The sequence below is a fragment of the Bidens hawaiensis genome, unplaced genomic scaffold (assembly GCF_021521415.1).
Source record: "Bidens hawaiensis isolate Kalapana, Puna unplaced genomic scaffold, B.hawaiensis_p1.1 tig00026624_1, whole genome shotgun sequence".
In the NCBI taxonomy this organism is placed as follows: Eukaryota; Viridiplantae; Streptophyta; class Magnoliopsida; order Asterales; family Asteraceae; genus Bidens; species Bidens hawaiensis.
The window spans coordinates 17,948-35,894 of NW_027494285.1; positions in this window are offsets into that span (position 1 = coordinate 17,948).

Sequence of the window (17,947 nt, forward strand, 5' to 3'; positions counted from 1 at the left end):
GAGCATTAAACTCACCAAATATTCATCCTTTATCCAAAAATTACCAAATTTTCACAGATCTCATATTTTCATGTGTAGATCATCTCTGTGAAATTTCGTAGCCTAACTCTAAAGGCACCACAATCTGTCTAAAACACTCATAACCGAACATAAACCGAATATACCTTTTGTTTTCCGCCACTACAAGCTACACACTCGTCTTTCCGCCTTATCTACCACTAAATACAGAACCTACAACCAACATACCACAATACCAAGCAAGTTACACTCACCATCAAGCCTCTTACACTATAGTTTCTGTTATTGTTTCAAAACTAAAGTTTAAACCGTAAAAATTCGTTTTTGGTCCGTTTAACTCCTTTCTTGGACCAAGATCCCTTGTATAACCCGTATACATCACTTGATCATGCAAGAATCGGTTTTTATCTCGGGTTTTCACCTTTTTTCACTTGAAACCTCATTTTCTTGCAAATAAACTCAAGAAAGGAAGATGAACACGTAAATAACTCGATTTGTACCTCGGTTTTCTTGCTAAAATTCTGGATTTTTGATTAATAATGTGGAGAGGAGAAGGAATGTTGCAATGGTTGTTTAGAAAAAAAATAATAAAGGAATGGGGTTATACCCCTTATTCCGATCGGACCAAGTGGGAGGTGGGGTGGGACCCACCTTTCCATTTCTAGCCACTCATTTGGATTTCGGAAATCCGGATAATGTTTTGGATAATCTGGTTCAGTTCGTTTTTTGGTTAAATGTTTAATTCGGCTTAAAACGAGGCTAAAACGGTCGTTTTCGGCTTAAAAATGAAATTTATATAAAACCGATTTAAAAACTTTAAAAAAAAACTTAAACCATGACATTTATTAACTTAAAACATCATATTATTAATAATTGCGCATCTTTTTCGGCTTGATCGATCGTCTCTTGCTCAGTTTGGTATTGAATGTTTCGTTTAACGTACCGACGTACCATTAAATCGAAAATTCTTTTTCTGTGCTTTAATTCACTTATCCCGAAGCTTTAATATTTCGTAAACATCACTAAATATTATAGATATCGTCTATAATTGAACCCTCGATTCATTCGGGTTTCAATATCTATCGATCGATTAATCGCATATTCAATACTATGAATTATATATTCACGTACAATCAATACAGTGAACCATGTATTCTCGTATAATTACTATGGTAATTCATGTACCAGACATTAAATATAACGTAACTATTGTCTACCGGTTAGGGTATACCTGGTTTCATCGGAATCGTTACACAAGTATACTCGAATAACTTTCATATAATACAAAGTGTGCTCGAAACCAAATTCTAGCAGACAGTGTACTCGGGAAGTTGGGTTTTGAATATTACCAAGTATATTAAAGGAACACAAGTGTACCCGAAATATAAAGTGTGCTCGGAAAACAAAGTTTGCCCGAAAACACTTGTAATTTCAAAGAAATCATAAACACATAATCACAGAGCATGCTCGGAATGAAATTAAACACATAAACATTTAAGTGTGCAACAGTCTAAAATTTCATAGAGCTTGCTCGAAAATCCTAAGTTAGCATAATGCTTGCTAGGATAAACACATTCAAACATCAGGTATGCCCTTGTTCGAGGGAACTTATCATATCAAACCATACCCAAAAAATGACAACCTTAAACAGTAACATCTAAGCGTGCCCGGAAAGATTAACAAACCTTTCCTAAAAACATATTCACTCAAAGCTTACTCGGTACACTCATTTAACTGCACAAAGTTTGCTTGAAAACACAATCAGCATATTACATGCATAGATTATTCGAAGCTAACATAGAAAATGCATAGCTTACTCGAAACAAGATTTTCTTGTTAACAGTTAGCTATTTCAACACATAATCATCTCAAGACTTCAAGCTTGCTCGGAAAGTGAGTACAACAGTGTAAACACTTCAAAGCATGCCCGAAAATCATAATGTTAGTCAAAAATGACTAAGCTTACTCGGAAAGGTTGAAAGTTGTCAAACCTTACCCGAAACAACATATTCACACATAATCAACTGTTCTGTACTCGGAAAGGTTATAGTTCAATAACCTTACCCGAAAATACATATTCAAACTGTTTGTGCTCGAGAAGGTTAGAAATCGACAAACCTTACTCGAACTTACATATTCAGCCTATTTTAGGCAAAATGCAACACTTTTTGACTTAAACCACTTTTCAAAGACATTTCTAAGTTATGTATCATTTCAGAACATAGTTTAAGAGCAAATGGTGCATTAAGAGATCAAATTAAAGTTATACTTCACTTCAAAGCAATTTCTTTTATAAACTGAAAAGATCTCAGGAATGGGATCATATTGACTAAGTAGCTATCTCATTACTTCACTCTCAGCATTATTATGACAACTTAGATAGGTTAACAGCAGGTATAAACTTAGCATGAATTTCATCTCGTTGGTGATATGATTAAGATTCAATTTGAGCATAATGCAATAATGGTCAACACTGTGCTATGATGCCTCATATCTCTTCTCAAAGCTTATTTGGCTTTCCCCAGATCACCCCAATTTGACTCCAACCTCCTGTATTTGGTCAAAAATAGTTTTTGTGTGACAGAACTTATTGTATTTTTGCAATTTTGATATTCAAACATGTATAGAGGTTGAACGTTGGACTTACAGTTAGCAACATGCATTTCATTCAAGATGAGATAGTTTTTGTCAACATCTTTGTAGTTCTTGTTGTAACCCTCTTGTTTGATAAAATATCTAAAACATTTATCAACTTTTGGTTGATTTATTCATTCTTCCCCTTGTTTTTGATATTTTCTCAAATTTTCTTAAAGCATGTTCTTTGTCATATATAAAAAAATGTTTCATTTTGGTTGACCAAATAACAACAGGCTTGTGTATGACTGGGTAATCACTTTTATGCCATATCATTCGGAGAGATCTATCTTGAGACATGCAAAACAACTATGCATCTCCACATAAAGATTAGCATTTTCATTATGTTTATATCACCTTAGATTTTACATCATCATGGGAAAGCAACCATACGTGTTAATGACTATACTAAGGCCTTTTTAGCCTATTAATTCTATATGATCAGCTAAGTAGTCAATGTACTATCATTTCCCAAAAATACAGTTTAATATTCAATCACCCCAATATCTCTTCATTGTCAGGTTAATGGCTATCCTATTTGACCAAAAGTGGTCAACAGGACCAAACATACATGAGAATATATGTCTTTTCAAAGTCAGAGTTATTGACATAGTTTTAAGTGAAGGAATAAGAAACAAGTCATAATTGCCCCAAATGCATTCAGTTTTCAGGTCAATGGCTATCCTTTGAATATAAGAGATTCAAGGACCAAACATACACAAGTGCATGTCCTTCCAACTGGGCAAATGACATAATTTTCAGCAAAAACAACTGTTTGGGATCTTTTCCTTTAAAAATCCTTCTTTTAAGCTTCTTAAAAGCTTGAACTGAATAATCTTATCATATCTCAACACCATTAAAAGCAAAAACAACTGAGTGTTATGTGCCTTATGTCCAAGGCTTGATGCAAAACTACCATCGAGCTGGGGGTCTCACCGGAAGCAACCTCTCTATTCCTACGGGGTGGAGGTAAGGTTGTCTACATCTTACCCTCCTCAGACCCTACCATAGCTTTGCTATTGGTGGGATATACTGAGTACGATGATGATGATGATGATGATGAACACCATTAATCAACTTGCTCATGTTTTGACCAAAATATAGTATTTATGCAAAATTCATTATAAATTTCATTGAATCACATAATTTTGACATAAACATATTTTGACATAAACAGTTTCATCACATACTCAAATCTTAATCATTCTATCATCATCAAGAAAAAAACAGACTGTAATCTCATTCAATGTCTATTCTACCTTAACAACTTTAGTAGATCAGATTAAGAACATACTCAAGTAACCATAAACATGTGATTACTCATGACATTATATAAGCAATTAATCTCACCTAAACAGATCAAATTACTTATCATAACATCAGATCAGTTAACAAGATAGTCAAGTATTATCATCAAATTCAACCAAATTGCACAAATAGTTACTTTACCACCTATCAGTTAACATCAAAACAGTGACATAATCAAAACATATTAAACAACATATTCAGCATGTGTAATCAGTCATCTCAGAGAGACACACATAGAAAACAATTAAGTCACATAGCATAGTACATACTCAGTAACATATTTAGCTACATATTCAGCAACATATTCATCATGTGTGACCTCTTCTAAAATAATCAAGAAGCATATAGAGGTACACAACTAAGCACACATCCTTAATCAGAATTCATCAGAGTTGATCATCCCCAGGGCTTTCAAAAGAAAGTTGAACCTGGTTCTATCAAGTGGTTTGGTGAATAGGTCAGCCAGATTATCACTTGTATCAATTCTTTGCATTTCAATCAAACCTTTTTCACTACATTCTCTGATGAAGTGATGTTTGATTTCAATATGCTTAGTCTTAGAATGTTGCACAGGATTCTTAACAGTAAAATATGCAGCAGTATTATCAATCAGAATAGGGGTGTTTAGAAAGTTCAAACCATAGTCCAGCATCTGATTCTGAATCCAGAGGACTTGTGCACAGCAGGCAGATGCAGCAACATATTCAGCTTCTGTAGTGGAGATTGACACTGTGGTCTGTTTCTTGCATTGCCATGACACTAGCCTTTCACCCAAAAACTGGCATCCTCCTGATGTTGACTTTCTACTCATATTACATCCATCATAATCACTGTCTGTATATGCAATCAGATCAAAGGATTGGTTCTTTGGATACCAAATCCCTAAGTCTGGTCTTCCCTTCAAATATCTGAATATTCTTTTCACAGCATTCATGTGGGAGACTTTTGGATTTGACTGGAACCTAGCACATACACACACAACAAACATGATATCTGGTCTTGTTGCAGTCAGATACATCAGAGATCCAATCTTTGCTCTGTATTCATGTTCACCAACTGACTCCCCCTTTTCATCAGCTATCATCTTTTCTTTGGTGTCCATTGGAGTTGAGGCAGCCTTGTAGTCATGACAGTTGAACTTATTCAGAATGTCCTGCACATACTTAGCTTGGTGAATGAAGATTCCTTCATCCTTTTGTTGAACTTGTAGTCCCAGAAAGAAATTCAGTACACCCATGGAACTCATGCTGTACTTGGACTTCATCACCACTTCAAACTCCAAACACATATTTTCATTTGTAGATCCAAATATGATATCATTAACATAGACTTGTACAAGCAGCAAATCTGACCCTTGTCTTTTGTAGAAGAGTGTCTTGTCAATGGCTCCCATTGTGAAGTCATTTTCAAGTAAATGAGTTGATAACTCATCATACCATGCTCTAGGAGCCTGATGTAAACCATAAAGGGCTTTGTTTAGCTTATACACCCTGTTTGGATACATGGGATCCTCAAAACCTGGTGGTTGAGTCACATACACTTCTTCATCAATCTTTCCTTTAAATAATGTAGATTTGACATCAAGCTGGAATACCTTAATGTTCTTTGAGGCAGCATATGCAAGAAAAATCCTTATGGCTTCCAGTCTTGCAACTGGTGCAAACACTTCCTCAAAGTCTATCCCTTCCTTTTGAAGACATCCCAGTGCTACAAGTCTAGCTTTGTTCATAATCACCAAACCCCTTTCATCCCTGTTGTTTCTGAACACCCATTTGGTTCCTATTGCATATCTGTCATGTGGCTTGTCTACAAGATCCCGTACATGTAAATCTCTAAACTGAGCCAATTCCTCTTGCATTGCCTCTACCCAACTATTGTCTTTTAAAGCTTGAGCAATATTCTTTGGTTCTAATTGGGATAGAAAGCAAGAGTACAGACAAATGTTAGCAATCTCAGAATGACTTCTTGTTACTCTTTCATGCAGGTCACCAATGATATTTTCAGCAGGATGATTCTTTTCAACAGTAGGAGTTTGTATTATCATATTTGTAGACAAATTTGTGTCAAGAATTGTTTCATTGATATCAGGTTCTTCAATGATCAAATCAGCTTCTGCATCATAAAACTCTGGTGCTTCATCATTATGTTGTCTTGAAGTGGATGCACCCTTGTTTCCCAGATTCAAACTTTGAAACAAGTCTTGAAATCTTGTTGTTGTTGCAGCTTCTTCATCATTTGTTTTGTTGCCTGTGTCACTCCCATTATGAACATGATCATTTTGTACATCAGTACTATCTTGACTTGTCATTTCCTGATCTTGTTCAATGTCATTGTTTGAGGAGCTATTCACAAAAGTGTATTCTTTTTCTGTTCTAGCAACTTTCTTCCATAATTCTTCCAAGTCAAGTTCTTTCTTCTTATTTTCTTCAAGTACACTGGTCTTGTAGAATGTATCATCAAAGTCTTAAGAATAAATCTTGAATGACTTTATTAATTTTTCATGATCAAACAGCCATGTTGCGCCACTGACTGTGTTGAATTGATTCTCATTAAAAATAATGTCAGATGACTCTACCACACTCATGTGATCTTTCACATAAACTCTGTAAGCCTTTGAGTGAGTAGAATATCCAACAAAGAAACAGTCTAGTGACTTAGTTTGAAACTTGTTCAAATAGTCTCTAGTGTTTAATAAGAAACATTTGCAGCCAAAGGGCTTGAAGAACTTGATGTAAGGCTTTCTTTTGTTGAAAATCTCATATGGAGTTTTATCATGCCTTTTGTTCACAACCACTATGTTCTGAACATAACAAGCAGTGTTGATTGCTTCAGCCCATAATGTGACAGGTAAGTTAGCATTAGCCAACATGGTTCTTGCAGCTTCTATTAGTGTTCTGTTTCTCCTTTCTGCAACACCATTTTGTTCAGGAGTTCTTGGAGCTGAAAATTGTTGAAGTATTCCTTTCATAGCACAAAATTCTTCCATAACTCCATTCTTGAACTCAGTACCATTGTCACTTCTCAGCATCTTCTCTTTCTTATTCAGCTTATGTTCAATCATTGTGACACAACCTTTAATCAACTTAGCAGTCTCATCTTTGGTACTTAGGAAATAAACCCAAGTATATCTTGAATAGTCATCAATGATCACCAAACAGTATCTTTTCTTTCCAATACTTGGTACACTCACAGGACCAAAAAGATCCATGTGAAGTAACTCAAGTGGTTGATTAATTTAGTTGATGAGGTTTGTCTTATGAGTAGACTTGTGCTGTTTTCCCTTCTGACATGAGTCACAATGATCATCTGACTTAAATTCTCTTGTAGGTAAACCAATCACATGTTCACTCTTGACCAGTCTATTCATATTCTTAAAGTTCACATGACACAACTTCCTATGCCACAATTTAGATTCATTTTCAGTGGCTTTGGAAACAAAACACGCACCACCTCTTGAAATAGCATCTTTCGTATTCAACTCATACAAGTTGCCATTTCTTGGTGCCATCATCATAATCATTTCAGGTGGGATCACAAACTCAGGTTTTAAGATGAAACAATGAGAGTCATCAAAACTGTCTTTGTAACCCTTATCACACATTTGAGATATACTCAACAAATTGTATTGTAGTCCCTCAACATGAAAGACATTGTCAAAAGACACCTTCCCATTCGTCAATATCCCTTTACCCACAATCTTTCCTCCATTTTCATCACTCCCAAAGGCAACTGGACCCTCATACTTCTCTACATAATTCACAAGTGACCTCTTGTCACAAGTCATGTGCCTAGAACAACCACTATCCATATACCATATATCATTCAATGGAGTGGCCTGTTCCTGCACAAAGAGAAATTTGATTAGTTCAGTGATGAGATGCAAGCTTCTTCAACTTGCAACTTATCAGTGTCAATTTCAGTGGCAGCTTGGGAAGTGAGTGTAGTAGGTTCAGGATCTTCATGAGTGATCTCCAAGTTGTCTGAATGGTCAGTTTCATAACCACACACTCTTGGTGTCTTGACAAGTGAAGCTGAATTGTCAAGCTCAACTGAGGCAGTTCTCTTTTCTTGTAAGACATAGTCCTTAGATTCTGAGAAGTCTCTTACATCAGTCACAGCTTCAACTTTAGCTCCAGTTCGAGGTTTCCATATGAAACCTTGTGGTTCATATCCATGTTTTAACAAGAACTTTTCATCACCAGTGAGTACAGCTTGTTTCTTTCTTTGATATACAGTTTTCTTTTTGATTTCTCACTGTCTGATGATTCTTGTGACTCATCAGACTTGACTGAAAGAGTAGTCTTGGTAAATTTCAATGACTGGTTTTCTCTTATCACCTGCTTTTGCTTCTGAGGTGATTTACTTCTTCTCACATTTTCAGTCATTTGCTTCTTCTTCTTTGTCTCAGCCTTCACTTCAACTCGTGTCTCTATGTTATTCACATTTCCCCTTCCCAAATACATTGCATACTTCTCTTTGTACAAAACAAAGTCTTGACCAAACTTTGTTCCATTTGGGACATGAAATTGCTGAAACTTGATTCTCTCATTACATAAATCAGTATGGTGTCCATATTCATCACACTTTCTACACCACACCTTTCTTTTGAACATCTCATGTTCTTGTGGTTTCCTGAATCTTTCACTTGGTTTGGGCTCTCTTACACCAATTGTCTTTTTGTTTTTCAGATTGTCAAAATCAATGGAGAATGGTACAAACTCAGCCATTCTGATGTCACTTCTTTCCACATTCCCTTAAACAAAGACAACCTTTTTCAAGTTCAGTGGTTGATCATCTTCATTCTCTCTATATCTTGACTTCCTTCTTTCATATTCCTCAACAGTTTCTACCTCTCCCACATCAAAGTCTTCAACACTTTAAAAGATAGGATAAATAGGAGTAAAATATTCTATATCCATTTCTTTCTTATTTACCTTCTTTTTCTTGTTCTTTTCTATTTTTTCCAAAAACTTTTTGCTTGGAGGTCTGACAGCATTGTAACACACATTCTTCTTTTCACTAATGTCAAAATAAACATGTTCTCTTTTCATTTGTTCATTCATTCTTTTCATTTTATGTGTAACTGGAGGATACTTTGGAAGTTGATCAACAGATTCAGGCTTTCTATATTTTCTTCCTTTTTCAGCAGCTTGAATTTCTTTTTCAGTAATTTGATCACTCAAATCACTCAGATCATCTTGATCTAATTCATCTGAATCAAAGTCATCTTCAGAGACTTGAACTCCAATTGATTTTTCCTCTTTCATTTCTTTCTTCGTAACAAATTCACCATCTTCACTCACCTCAACATTCTTGTACAAATCTGCAACATCTTCTTTGTCTTGAAACACATCTTTGAATTGTTGTAGATAAGCACTTCTCTTCTCTTTGTCAACTTTAGGCATAAAGTTGTTGTTGAATGGTGGTGGAACAGCCTTGTATTTTTCATCTTCATTTACTTTGTTCAGAATTCCACAAATGTTTCCAGTTGAAACTAAGTTCTTTAGGAATTCATTTTCAGTTTGCAGCTTTGTATTCAGCACCATTTCATCAATCACCATCTTCTTCAACCCACTAATTTCTGTTGTGAATCTTGTCTTAGCTCTATAGCTATTCATACAATCCTCTTCCAAACTTCTCATTCTTTCCTCACTAACAATCTCACTTGCCTCATAAGCATTGATAATGCTTTGCTTCTTAAAACACTCACTTTCCAACTTACCAATCTTTTCTTTTAATTCATTGACAAGTTTAGGTAAATCAGCATTAGGATCAGAATGTACCTTAGATGAAGATGCAGAGTCTATGGCCATGAATGCCACATTAGCTCTTCTGATATCATCTGCTATATCTTCCTCATGGTTACTCCAGTCAAAGCTTCCCTCATGCTGAGTAGTTACTGCCACATTACCTTGATTTCTTGGTTGATTTTGGTTTGCTGGAATGTTTTGAGTTGCAGGGATTTGAATAGCTTGATTCTGATTGTTGTTCATTTGATATACTTGATTCTAATTCATACCCTGCTGGTTGTTCATCTGAGGTTGATAGTGGTTATTAAAATTGGGATTGAAGTTGTTGTTTGGATGGATGTTGTTGTTGTTGGGATTGAATCCTTGGTTATTGTTGAAGTTCTGCTGGTTGTTGTTTCTATGTACATTCTGCTGGTATTGTTGTTGGTTTCTAGGCTGTTGGAACTGATTGATTTGAAAGTTCCTTGGCAAATTGCACTCTCTTGCAAAGTGTCCAGACTGTTGACAATTGTAACAGATAGCCTTGGATTTATCAAATCCTATTCTCTCATTTGGTCCAGAAACTAGTGATCTACCAGTTCTGTTGAACAGTCTCTTGCTTCTTAATGCCAACATTGCAGCTTGCCATTTGAGATCCATGTGAGATCCATGTCTTCAAGGTCATCAGCATCTATTTGTTCCAAATCATCCTGCACTACACTTGTGTGAATTATGTTTTTGGCCACAAATGCATTGTAGGACTCAGTGAACATAGACATTAGGGCTTGTGCATCATTCCCTTGAACATGCCCTGTACCAGCACTTTGGGCATTTCCATTTCCCACAGAAACTGAATCATCATAAATCAATTGAACATTAAATCTCTGTTGACCACTTTGATTGCTTGAACCACCTCCAATGAAAGACCTAGCAGTCTCATTGTTGTGATCACTTGGTTCTTCAATGATGGGAATTTGCTGTTGATTCTTTGTTGTAAGATTCCCCATTGGAGCAATTAAAGCATTTGACACATTGAAACTTGGTTTATCTTCCTTGATCATTTCATTCTCAATCATTTCAAGTTCAGCAGCTTGAAGAAAACATACTACATCATCCAATTTCAATTCATTGAAATTTTGCTTTTGAAGGATGAATTTGCAAGCAGTATACCATTCTTTTGGCATTGAGTTGGGCAACTTTGTATTTAAATCAAAGTCAGTCATTACATAGTCAGTTGTTCTCAACTCATTCACAATACTCATAAAACGTTCTAGTATTGACTTCAACCTTTCACCATCTCTATACTTGAATCATTTTAACTGTTGCTTCAGTCTTTGCTTCTTAATGTTCTTCAATTCAGTGTTCCCTTCATACATCTCATGGATTGCATCATACATTGCCTTAGCACTTTGATGATGTGCAACCTTTGTGAGGATTTCCCAAGACAGACCAAGTTTGAGCATAGCCAATGCTCTGTCATCAACTTTTCTCATTCTCTCTCTGACAGCAGCAATAGCATTTGCATTAGCACCTTCTTCAACGGCAGCTTGTGGACCGTTCTTGATAGAATTCCACATATCCACATCATTATAACAAACAGCAGCCTCAAAAAGCAGTTTCCACTTGGTAAAGTTCTCCTGTCCATACAATCTAGGTATCTTATTAGTAGACACCTCTTGTTTCTCATATCCAGACATTTTCTTAAAATAAAAGTTAAGTTCTTATCAAAAATAGATTAAAACAATCAAATCTGAGAATAAATTCTTAGATCTGAGGTGTCTGATATGAATAGAACAAGATTCAACAATAAAAATCAAAGCTTTAAGTGAAATAAGGAGAAGAAAACACCTAAAACTTGTAGATCTGGAAGAAAAATGAAGAACAGAGCTTCTGACGTCACAAATCAATCGAACAGTGCTCTGCTTACGTCATTCTTCTTCAAAACTTAATCAGCAACAATCTTTCTAAAAATTGCAGCAACAAGCTCTGATACCACTTGTCTGGTCCGTTTCGGATCGGATCTTAATCAATCATGTCATAACTCACACAAAATTAATCGTGTTGACAAGAGAGTTAATGACGGGTTACTATGTTTAGAAAGATGACCGTTTGTTAAAGGCGGAATCAATAACAAACATACGGTTGCAATGAATATTCAAAATACGAGGACACACGAAGGATTCACTCAAAAGATTTCCATTTATATAATGTTAATCATACAAAAGGATAATCGATTAGGGTTTAGGAGGAATCCTAGGACAGCCGTCACACACAAAATATTCTCTTAATTAATGTGTCGGTCTTATCCTCTCTGTCACTCGTATTGCGTGTTTTTCGTCCCTTGTATTGCGTGTTTTTTCCGTCACTTTGGCGGCGTGCCCTAATTATTCTATTTATAGGCCTGCCAACCTAGGACAGCTGTCATTCCTTCTAGAAACCCTATCCGATAGTATATATTCAATTTACATATTCAAAAATTATACTAAATGTAAAACAAGTCTTCCGGGTAAGCTTTTCATTAAACTTCAGTCTCCGAGTACGCAGTGTACTCGGCCTTCCTTCAGACTTGGTAAACATAGAAGTGTACTCGGAATCAGTTTCCGGGTAGACTTTTACTTAAAGAATATTTTACCAAGTAAAATATTCACCGAGTAGACTTCAATCTTCTTGGACTTATCAAACTTTGCTCGACAAATCCTTACGAGCAACCTTGTTCTTCTATGATCCTGTTCGGCTCATTGTTAGTTAAACAACTTATTGATAAGGCGTACTCGGGAGTACATACCTTACTCGAGCAGAACCTTACTCGATATAACTTAGAGATATTCCATCAACTCATCAAGTATACTCGGACCATAATTATTAAAGAATACCTTGCCCGGTCTTCCAATTACTTGGCTTCTTGGACTTAGTTGACCAAACCTTACTCGGAAGAGTAAAATACTTGGTCTTGAAGAACAATCCTGCTTGACAAAGTGAACCTTACTCAGATATGCCAAATAGATGAACCTTACTCGGAAATCACTAAAAAGCATACCTTGCTCGGATATCCACTTAAGAAGATTATTTGAAGTAAACCGTGCCCGGAAGGCAAAATCTCGTACTCGGCTAAGTAAAAGCTTACTCGAAGGTCCAAGGTGTACCCGGATTCAATACTTAGCAGTTTCTGAGGAGGTTGAGAAGATTCCAATCTTCAATATTCTTCATTTAGGCCAAATCTCTTCATTTGGGTCAAACTCTTGACCCAACATATATACATAACTAACCTTACGTTATAAAGAGCATTTCGCCCTACATACCTCGGATATTATTAGGGTCCGGTGCCCTCCATCCACTGATATTAATAGGGTCCGGTGCCCTCCATCCTCGGATATTATTAGGGTCCGGTGGCCTCCATCCTCGGATATTATTAGGGTCCGGTGCCCTCCATCCTCGGATATTATTAGGGTCCGGTGCCCTCCATCATCCGATATTATTAGGGTCCGGTGCCCTCAATGTCCTACTCTTCTAAATGCAAAAACGGTAAGTTTCATACGTACATACATCGTTAAATATTCATCTTACAACATACATATAACATCTATTCATTTCCGGACAGTACATGCAATTCCGAAGATCGTTCATGTACCGACAAGAAATCATTCCTACATTACACATGATACATGTATGGCATACACATATCATTTAGGATAAGTGTATTAACTAATCACATCGAGTATGCACACAGCCCCGAAAACATAACAAGGAATGGGGCTAGAAACTCACCTGAACTCGGTTACTTCTTCTGCTACTGGTTATTCCTTCTCGAGCTGTGCGCGTCTAACTGTTTAATAATGGAATATCAAATACTACTCTGACCATACTCATTGCTACTTAATTAGTCTTACACGTATAAGCCGGTTTTACTTCATTGAATCATTACCCGGTTAGTTAATCTTTACTCGTTAACCTTTAAGGTGTCTTCCATTAATTAAACAAAGTCCAAGAGCTAATATGTAATTATCTCATTCTTTCAAAGTCCAGGGACTACTTTGTTATCCTGCCAAACTTCTAGTTCGTTACAATCCCTTAATGAAATGGAGTTCTTAACGAATGAACTCATTCCTTATGACGAACTGATTATTATAACGGACTGGTCCTTTGGCGAATCGAACCCTTTACGAACTGGTTATTAACGAATCAGTTCATGTAGCGAATTGGATAATCTAATTCGTTATCTCTTTTAACGAACTGGCTAATACGAATCAAGGGTAATTCGTTGCCCTTTTTCCCTTAACGAATCGGATACGAACTAGAGCTAGTTCGTTATGCTTCCCTTAGATGAATCAGTTAGCGAATCACATTCGATTCGTTAAATTCCCGCTAGCGAACTAGGGTTAGGTCAGAACATTCCCTGACACCCCTAACCTCATACCAGAAATCTCCGGCGCCGCCATTCCCGGAATAGCGAGATCTCGCTTATTTCACCACCGTTTTCACCGTTTTTCATCCCGTTCGATCCAGATCTGAGCTAGGGTGATCCCTAAGCCCATCTTAGGTTCGGTTTATACCCGATTCCATCCGGATCTCGTGACTTAAAGGTTTAATGGTGTCGGCTCGTCGTTTCGTGACTATATCTAACGGGTTAAGCTCATACAATATTAAACTATCATTACCTCGGGTCGGAAATCGGTTCTTCTTCTTCCTTCTGGGTTTCGGCTTAGAGAGAGAGAGGGAGCTAAGTGTGTGTTTTGGTAGTGTATGGAATATGTGTGAAATGAATGGAAAATGGGGATTAAGGTTTATATAATTATGGATCATGGGCATAAGCCCATGGTCTCTTCCTTTCTTTCCAAGTCCATAACCCATATCCATTACCCAACACTAGCCCGACCCATGCTAGCTTCTACTCTATTTAATTATTAATATTCTTAGAAATTTCGGGATGTTACAAGTCTTCCCTCCTTAAAGAGGTTTCGTCCGCGAAACCTAGCTTATTCCTTGTAAAAAGGAACACTTCCTATAGTTACGCACTTTATTAAATCGCCTTCGCTTTCTGGGTTACTCTTCTTACACCCGACTTGCAGTCATCGAGTGATGATAATGTGTTTTAGCTGTTAAGGTAGCTTATCCATGAGGCTCTCGATGTACCAAGTCTCATCTTATCTTTACAAGGGACCTTGTATCATACTATTTACCACTATTATCTAAACCGACATTTTATCATAACATAAGTAGTCATTCAAAACCAAACTCAATGTATATTACACATTATAGATAAGCATCAGTTTTAAACCTTGACACAAAACAAGTTCTTAGAAAATCATAATTAAAACTAAATAAAACTATTGCATAAGCAATTATTTCTTCATCGAGTGCTCCTCTCTGCAATTTTCCTAAGTCTTTACCCCTTCGCACCTTCCGCCTTTGATTCCTTGCAATCCCTAGCCATATGGTTAGCTTTCCCGCATTTGAAGCACTTCGGACGGTCAGGGCATTCTCGAGAGTAATGCCCGCTCATTCCACACCGATAGCACTTATCCGTACTAGTCTTGCAATATCCCTGGTGCACTTGCCCACACTTCTTACACGCATCCTTGTCCCCAACCTTAGTCTTCCTCCCATCAGTTGTCGTCACCATATCGCCAGATCTCTTAGCAGGGGCAGCCCATTTCTCCTCCTTCTTCTCCCCTACTGCTACGGTATCTCCACAATCTCTAGCTATGTGACCTGACTCACCACACTTGTAACATTTATGGTCCTCGGTGCATTCACGAGAGATGTGTCCCTTCTTCCCGCATCGGTGGCACAGGTTTGGACCAGCCTTGTACTCTCCCAGGTGCGTCTTCCCATACCCCTTGCACGTTTCCTTATCCGCAATTCTTGGCGTCTTCTTTCCCGCATACTCCACGGCATCTGCAGACCTTTTGGTTCCTTTCGCTCCTCTTTTATTATCATCATCCTTCTCATCGTCTTCCCCTGCCTTCTCAGTGACCCTTGCATGGATTTCAACAGACTTTCCAGGACGAAATTTCTTCTCCGCAGCAGCTACAGCGTAAGAAATGGCAAATTGAACAACAGGATCCAGCTGATACCCTTCATCGCTGCTTGGTCCTTTCAAGGTTTCACTTTTCTTCTTTCTCGTGGTAGTAACTAGTTCTTCAGAAGACTCCCGGACAACACGTGGCCTACAAGGACGTCCAGTGTGACCTCCCTTACCAACAAACCTTCTTGCTCCAGCCATCGTATTCTAAATGGAAAACACAAACGTCATCACTCTAGGAATTATTTTGCACATGATTCGTAAGGTAAGTAGTTAATGATGTTGATCAAGTGTAATTAACTATTTGCATTACTCCTCAGGTTCTACATACTTCCCTTTATGATTTCGCTTGTGCTAGTTCCTACTTTAAACAGTTAATCAATCAAAATCAATTAATCCTATCCCTAACATACCCAAATCCTTCCTTTAACAATTAAGCTAACATCTTACACATTATTTAACCATATACTTTACCGTTGCTGAGCTTGCTTGAGTGACACATGGCTATTTTGAACTGGCATCTTCTTTCTTTTCTTACTAAAATACCATTCTCTGTTCGAGTCTAAGCATGTAGGATGCTTAACTCTCTCGAACTTTGCTCTGATACCAACTTGAAAGGCCCCGTTCCCGGTAGCCCTACTTTAACATCGGATTTACTCATAAACAGTTCTTACAAATCAGAGTTAATTAAAACTTTCGCTGAATATAAAACGTCAATCATTTATTACAAAACATTCGATCTTTCCTTTAAAACCATAACATGAGACCCCATATTTAAAACACCATTTCTTAAATCTTCAGATGCCAGCCGTCCAATTCATGCCAATTGTCATCCTCATGCCATCTCGATAAACATATATACCTGTGTGCATACTAAAAGTCAGCTACGCTGAGTGAGTTCTAGTTAATTACATATCATACTTTACATACACATATACGTGCCCGAAGGTACGCATTACATATTTAACCTGTCCATCATTCTTTCATATATATACATAACTAACCTTATGTTATAAAGAGCATTTCGCCCTACATACCTCGGATATTATTAGGGTCCGGTGCCCTCCATCCTCGGATATTATTAGGGTCCGGTGCCCTCCATCCTCGGATATTATTAGGGTCCGGTGCCCTCCATCCTCGGATATTATTAGGGTCCGGTGCCCTCCATCCTCGGATATTATTAGGATCCGGTACCCTCCATCCTCGGATATTAATAGGGTCCGGTGCCCTCCATCCTCGGATATTATTAGGGTTCGGTGCCCTCAATGTCCTACTCTTCTATATGCAAAAACGGTAAGTTTCATACGTACATACATCATTAAATATTCATCTTACAACATACATATAACATCTACTCATTTCCGGACAGTACATGCAATTCCGAAGATCGTTCATGTACCGACAAGAAATCATTCCTACATTACACATAATACATATATGGCATACAACACTTATCATTTAGGATAAATCTATTAACTAATCACATCGAGTATGCACACAGCCCCGAAAACATAACAAGGAATGGGGCTAGAAACTCACCTGAACTTGGTTACTTCTTATGCTACTGGTTATTCCTTCTCGAGCTATGTGCGTCTAACTGTTTAATAATGGAATATCAAATACTACTATGGCCATACTCATTGCTACTTAATTAGTCTTACACATCTAAGACGGTTTTACTTCATTGAATCATTACCCGGTTAGTTAATCTTTACTCGTTAACCTTTAAGGTGTCTTCCATTAATTAAACAAAGTCCAAGGGCTAATATGTAATTATCTCATTCTTTCTAAGTCCAGGGACTGCTTTGTCATCCTGCAAAACTTCTAGTTCGTTACAGTCCCTTAACGAATTGGAGTTCTTAACGAATGAACTCATTCCTTATGACGAACTGATTATTATAACGGACTGGTCCTTTGGCGAATCGAACCCTTTAACGAACTGGTTATTAACGAATCAGTTCATGTAGCGAATTGGATAATCTAATTCGTTATCTCTTTTAATGAACTGGCTAATACGAATCAAGGGTAATTCGTTGCCCTTTTTCCCTTAATGAATCGGATACGAACTAGAGCTAGTTCGTTATGCTTCCCTTAGACGAATCAGTTAGCGAATCACCTACGATTCGTTAAATTCCCGCTAGTGAACTACGGTTAGGTCAGAACATTCTCTGACACCCCTAACCTCGTACCAGAAATCTCCGGCGCCGCCATTGCCGGAATAGCGGGATCTCGCCGG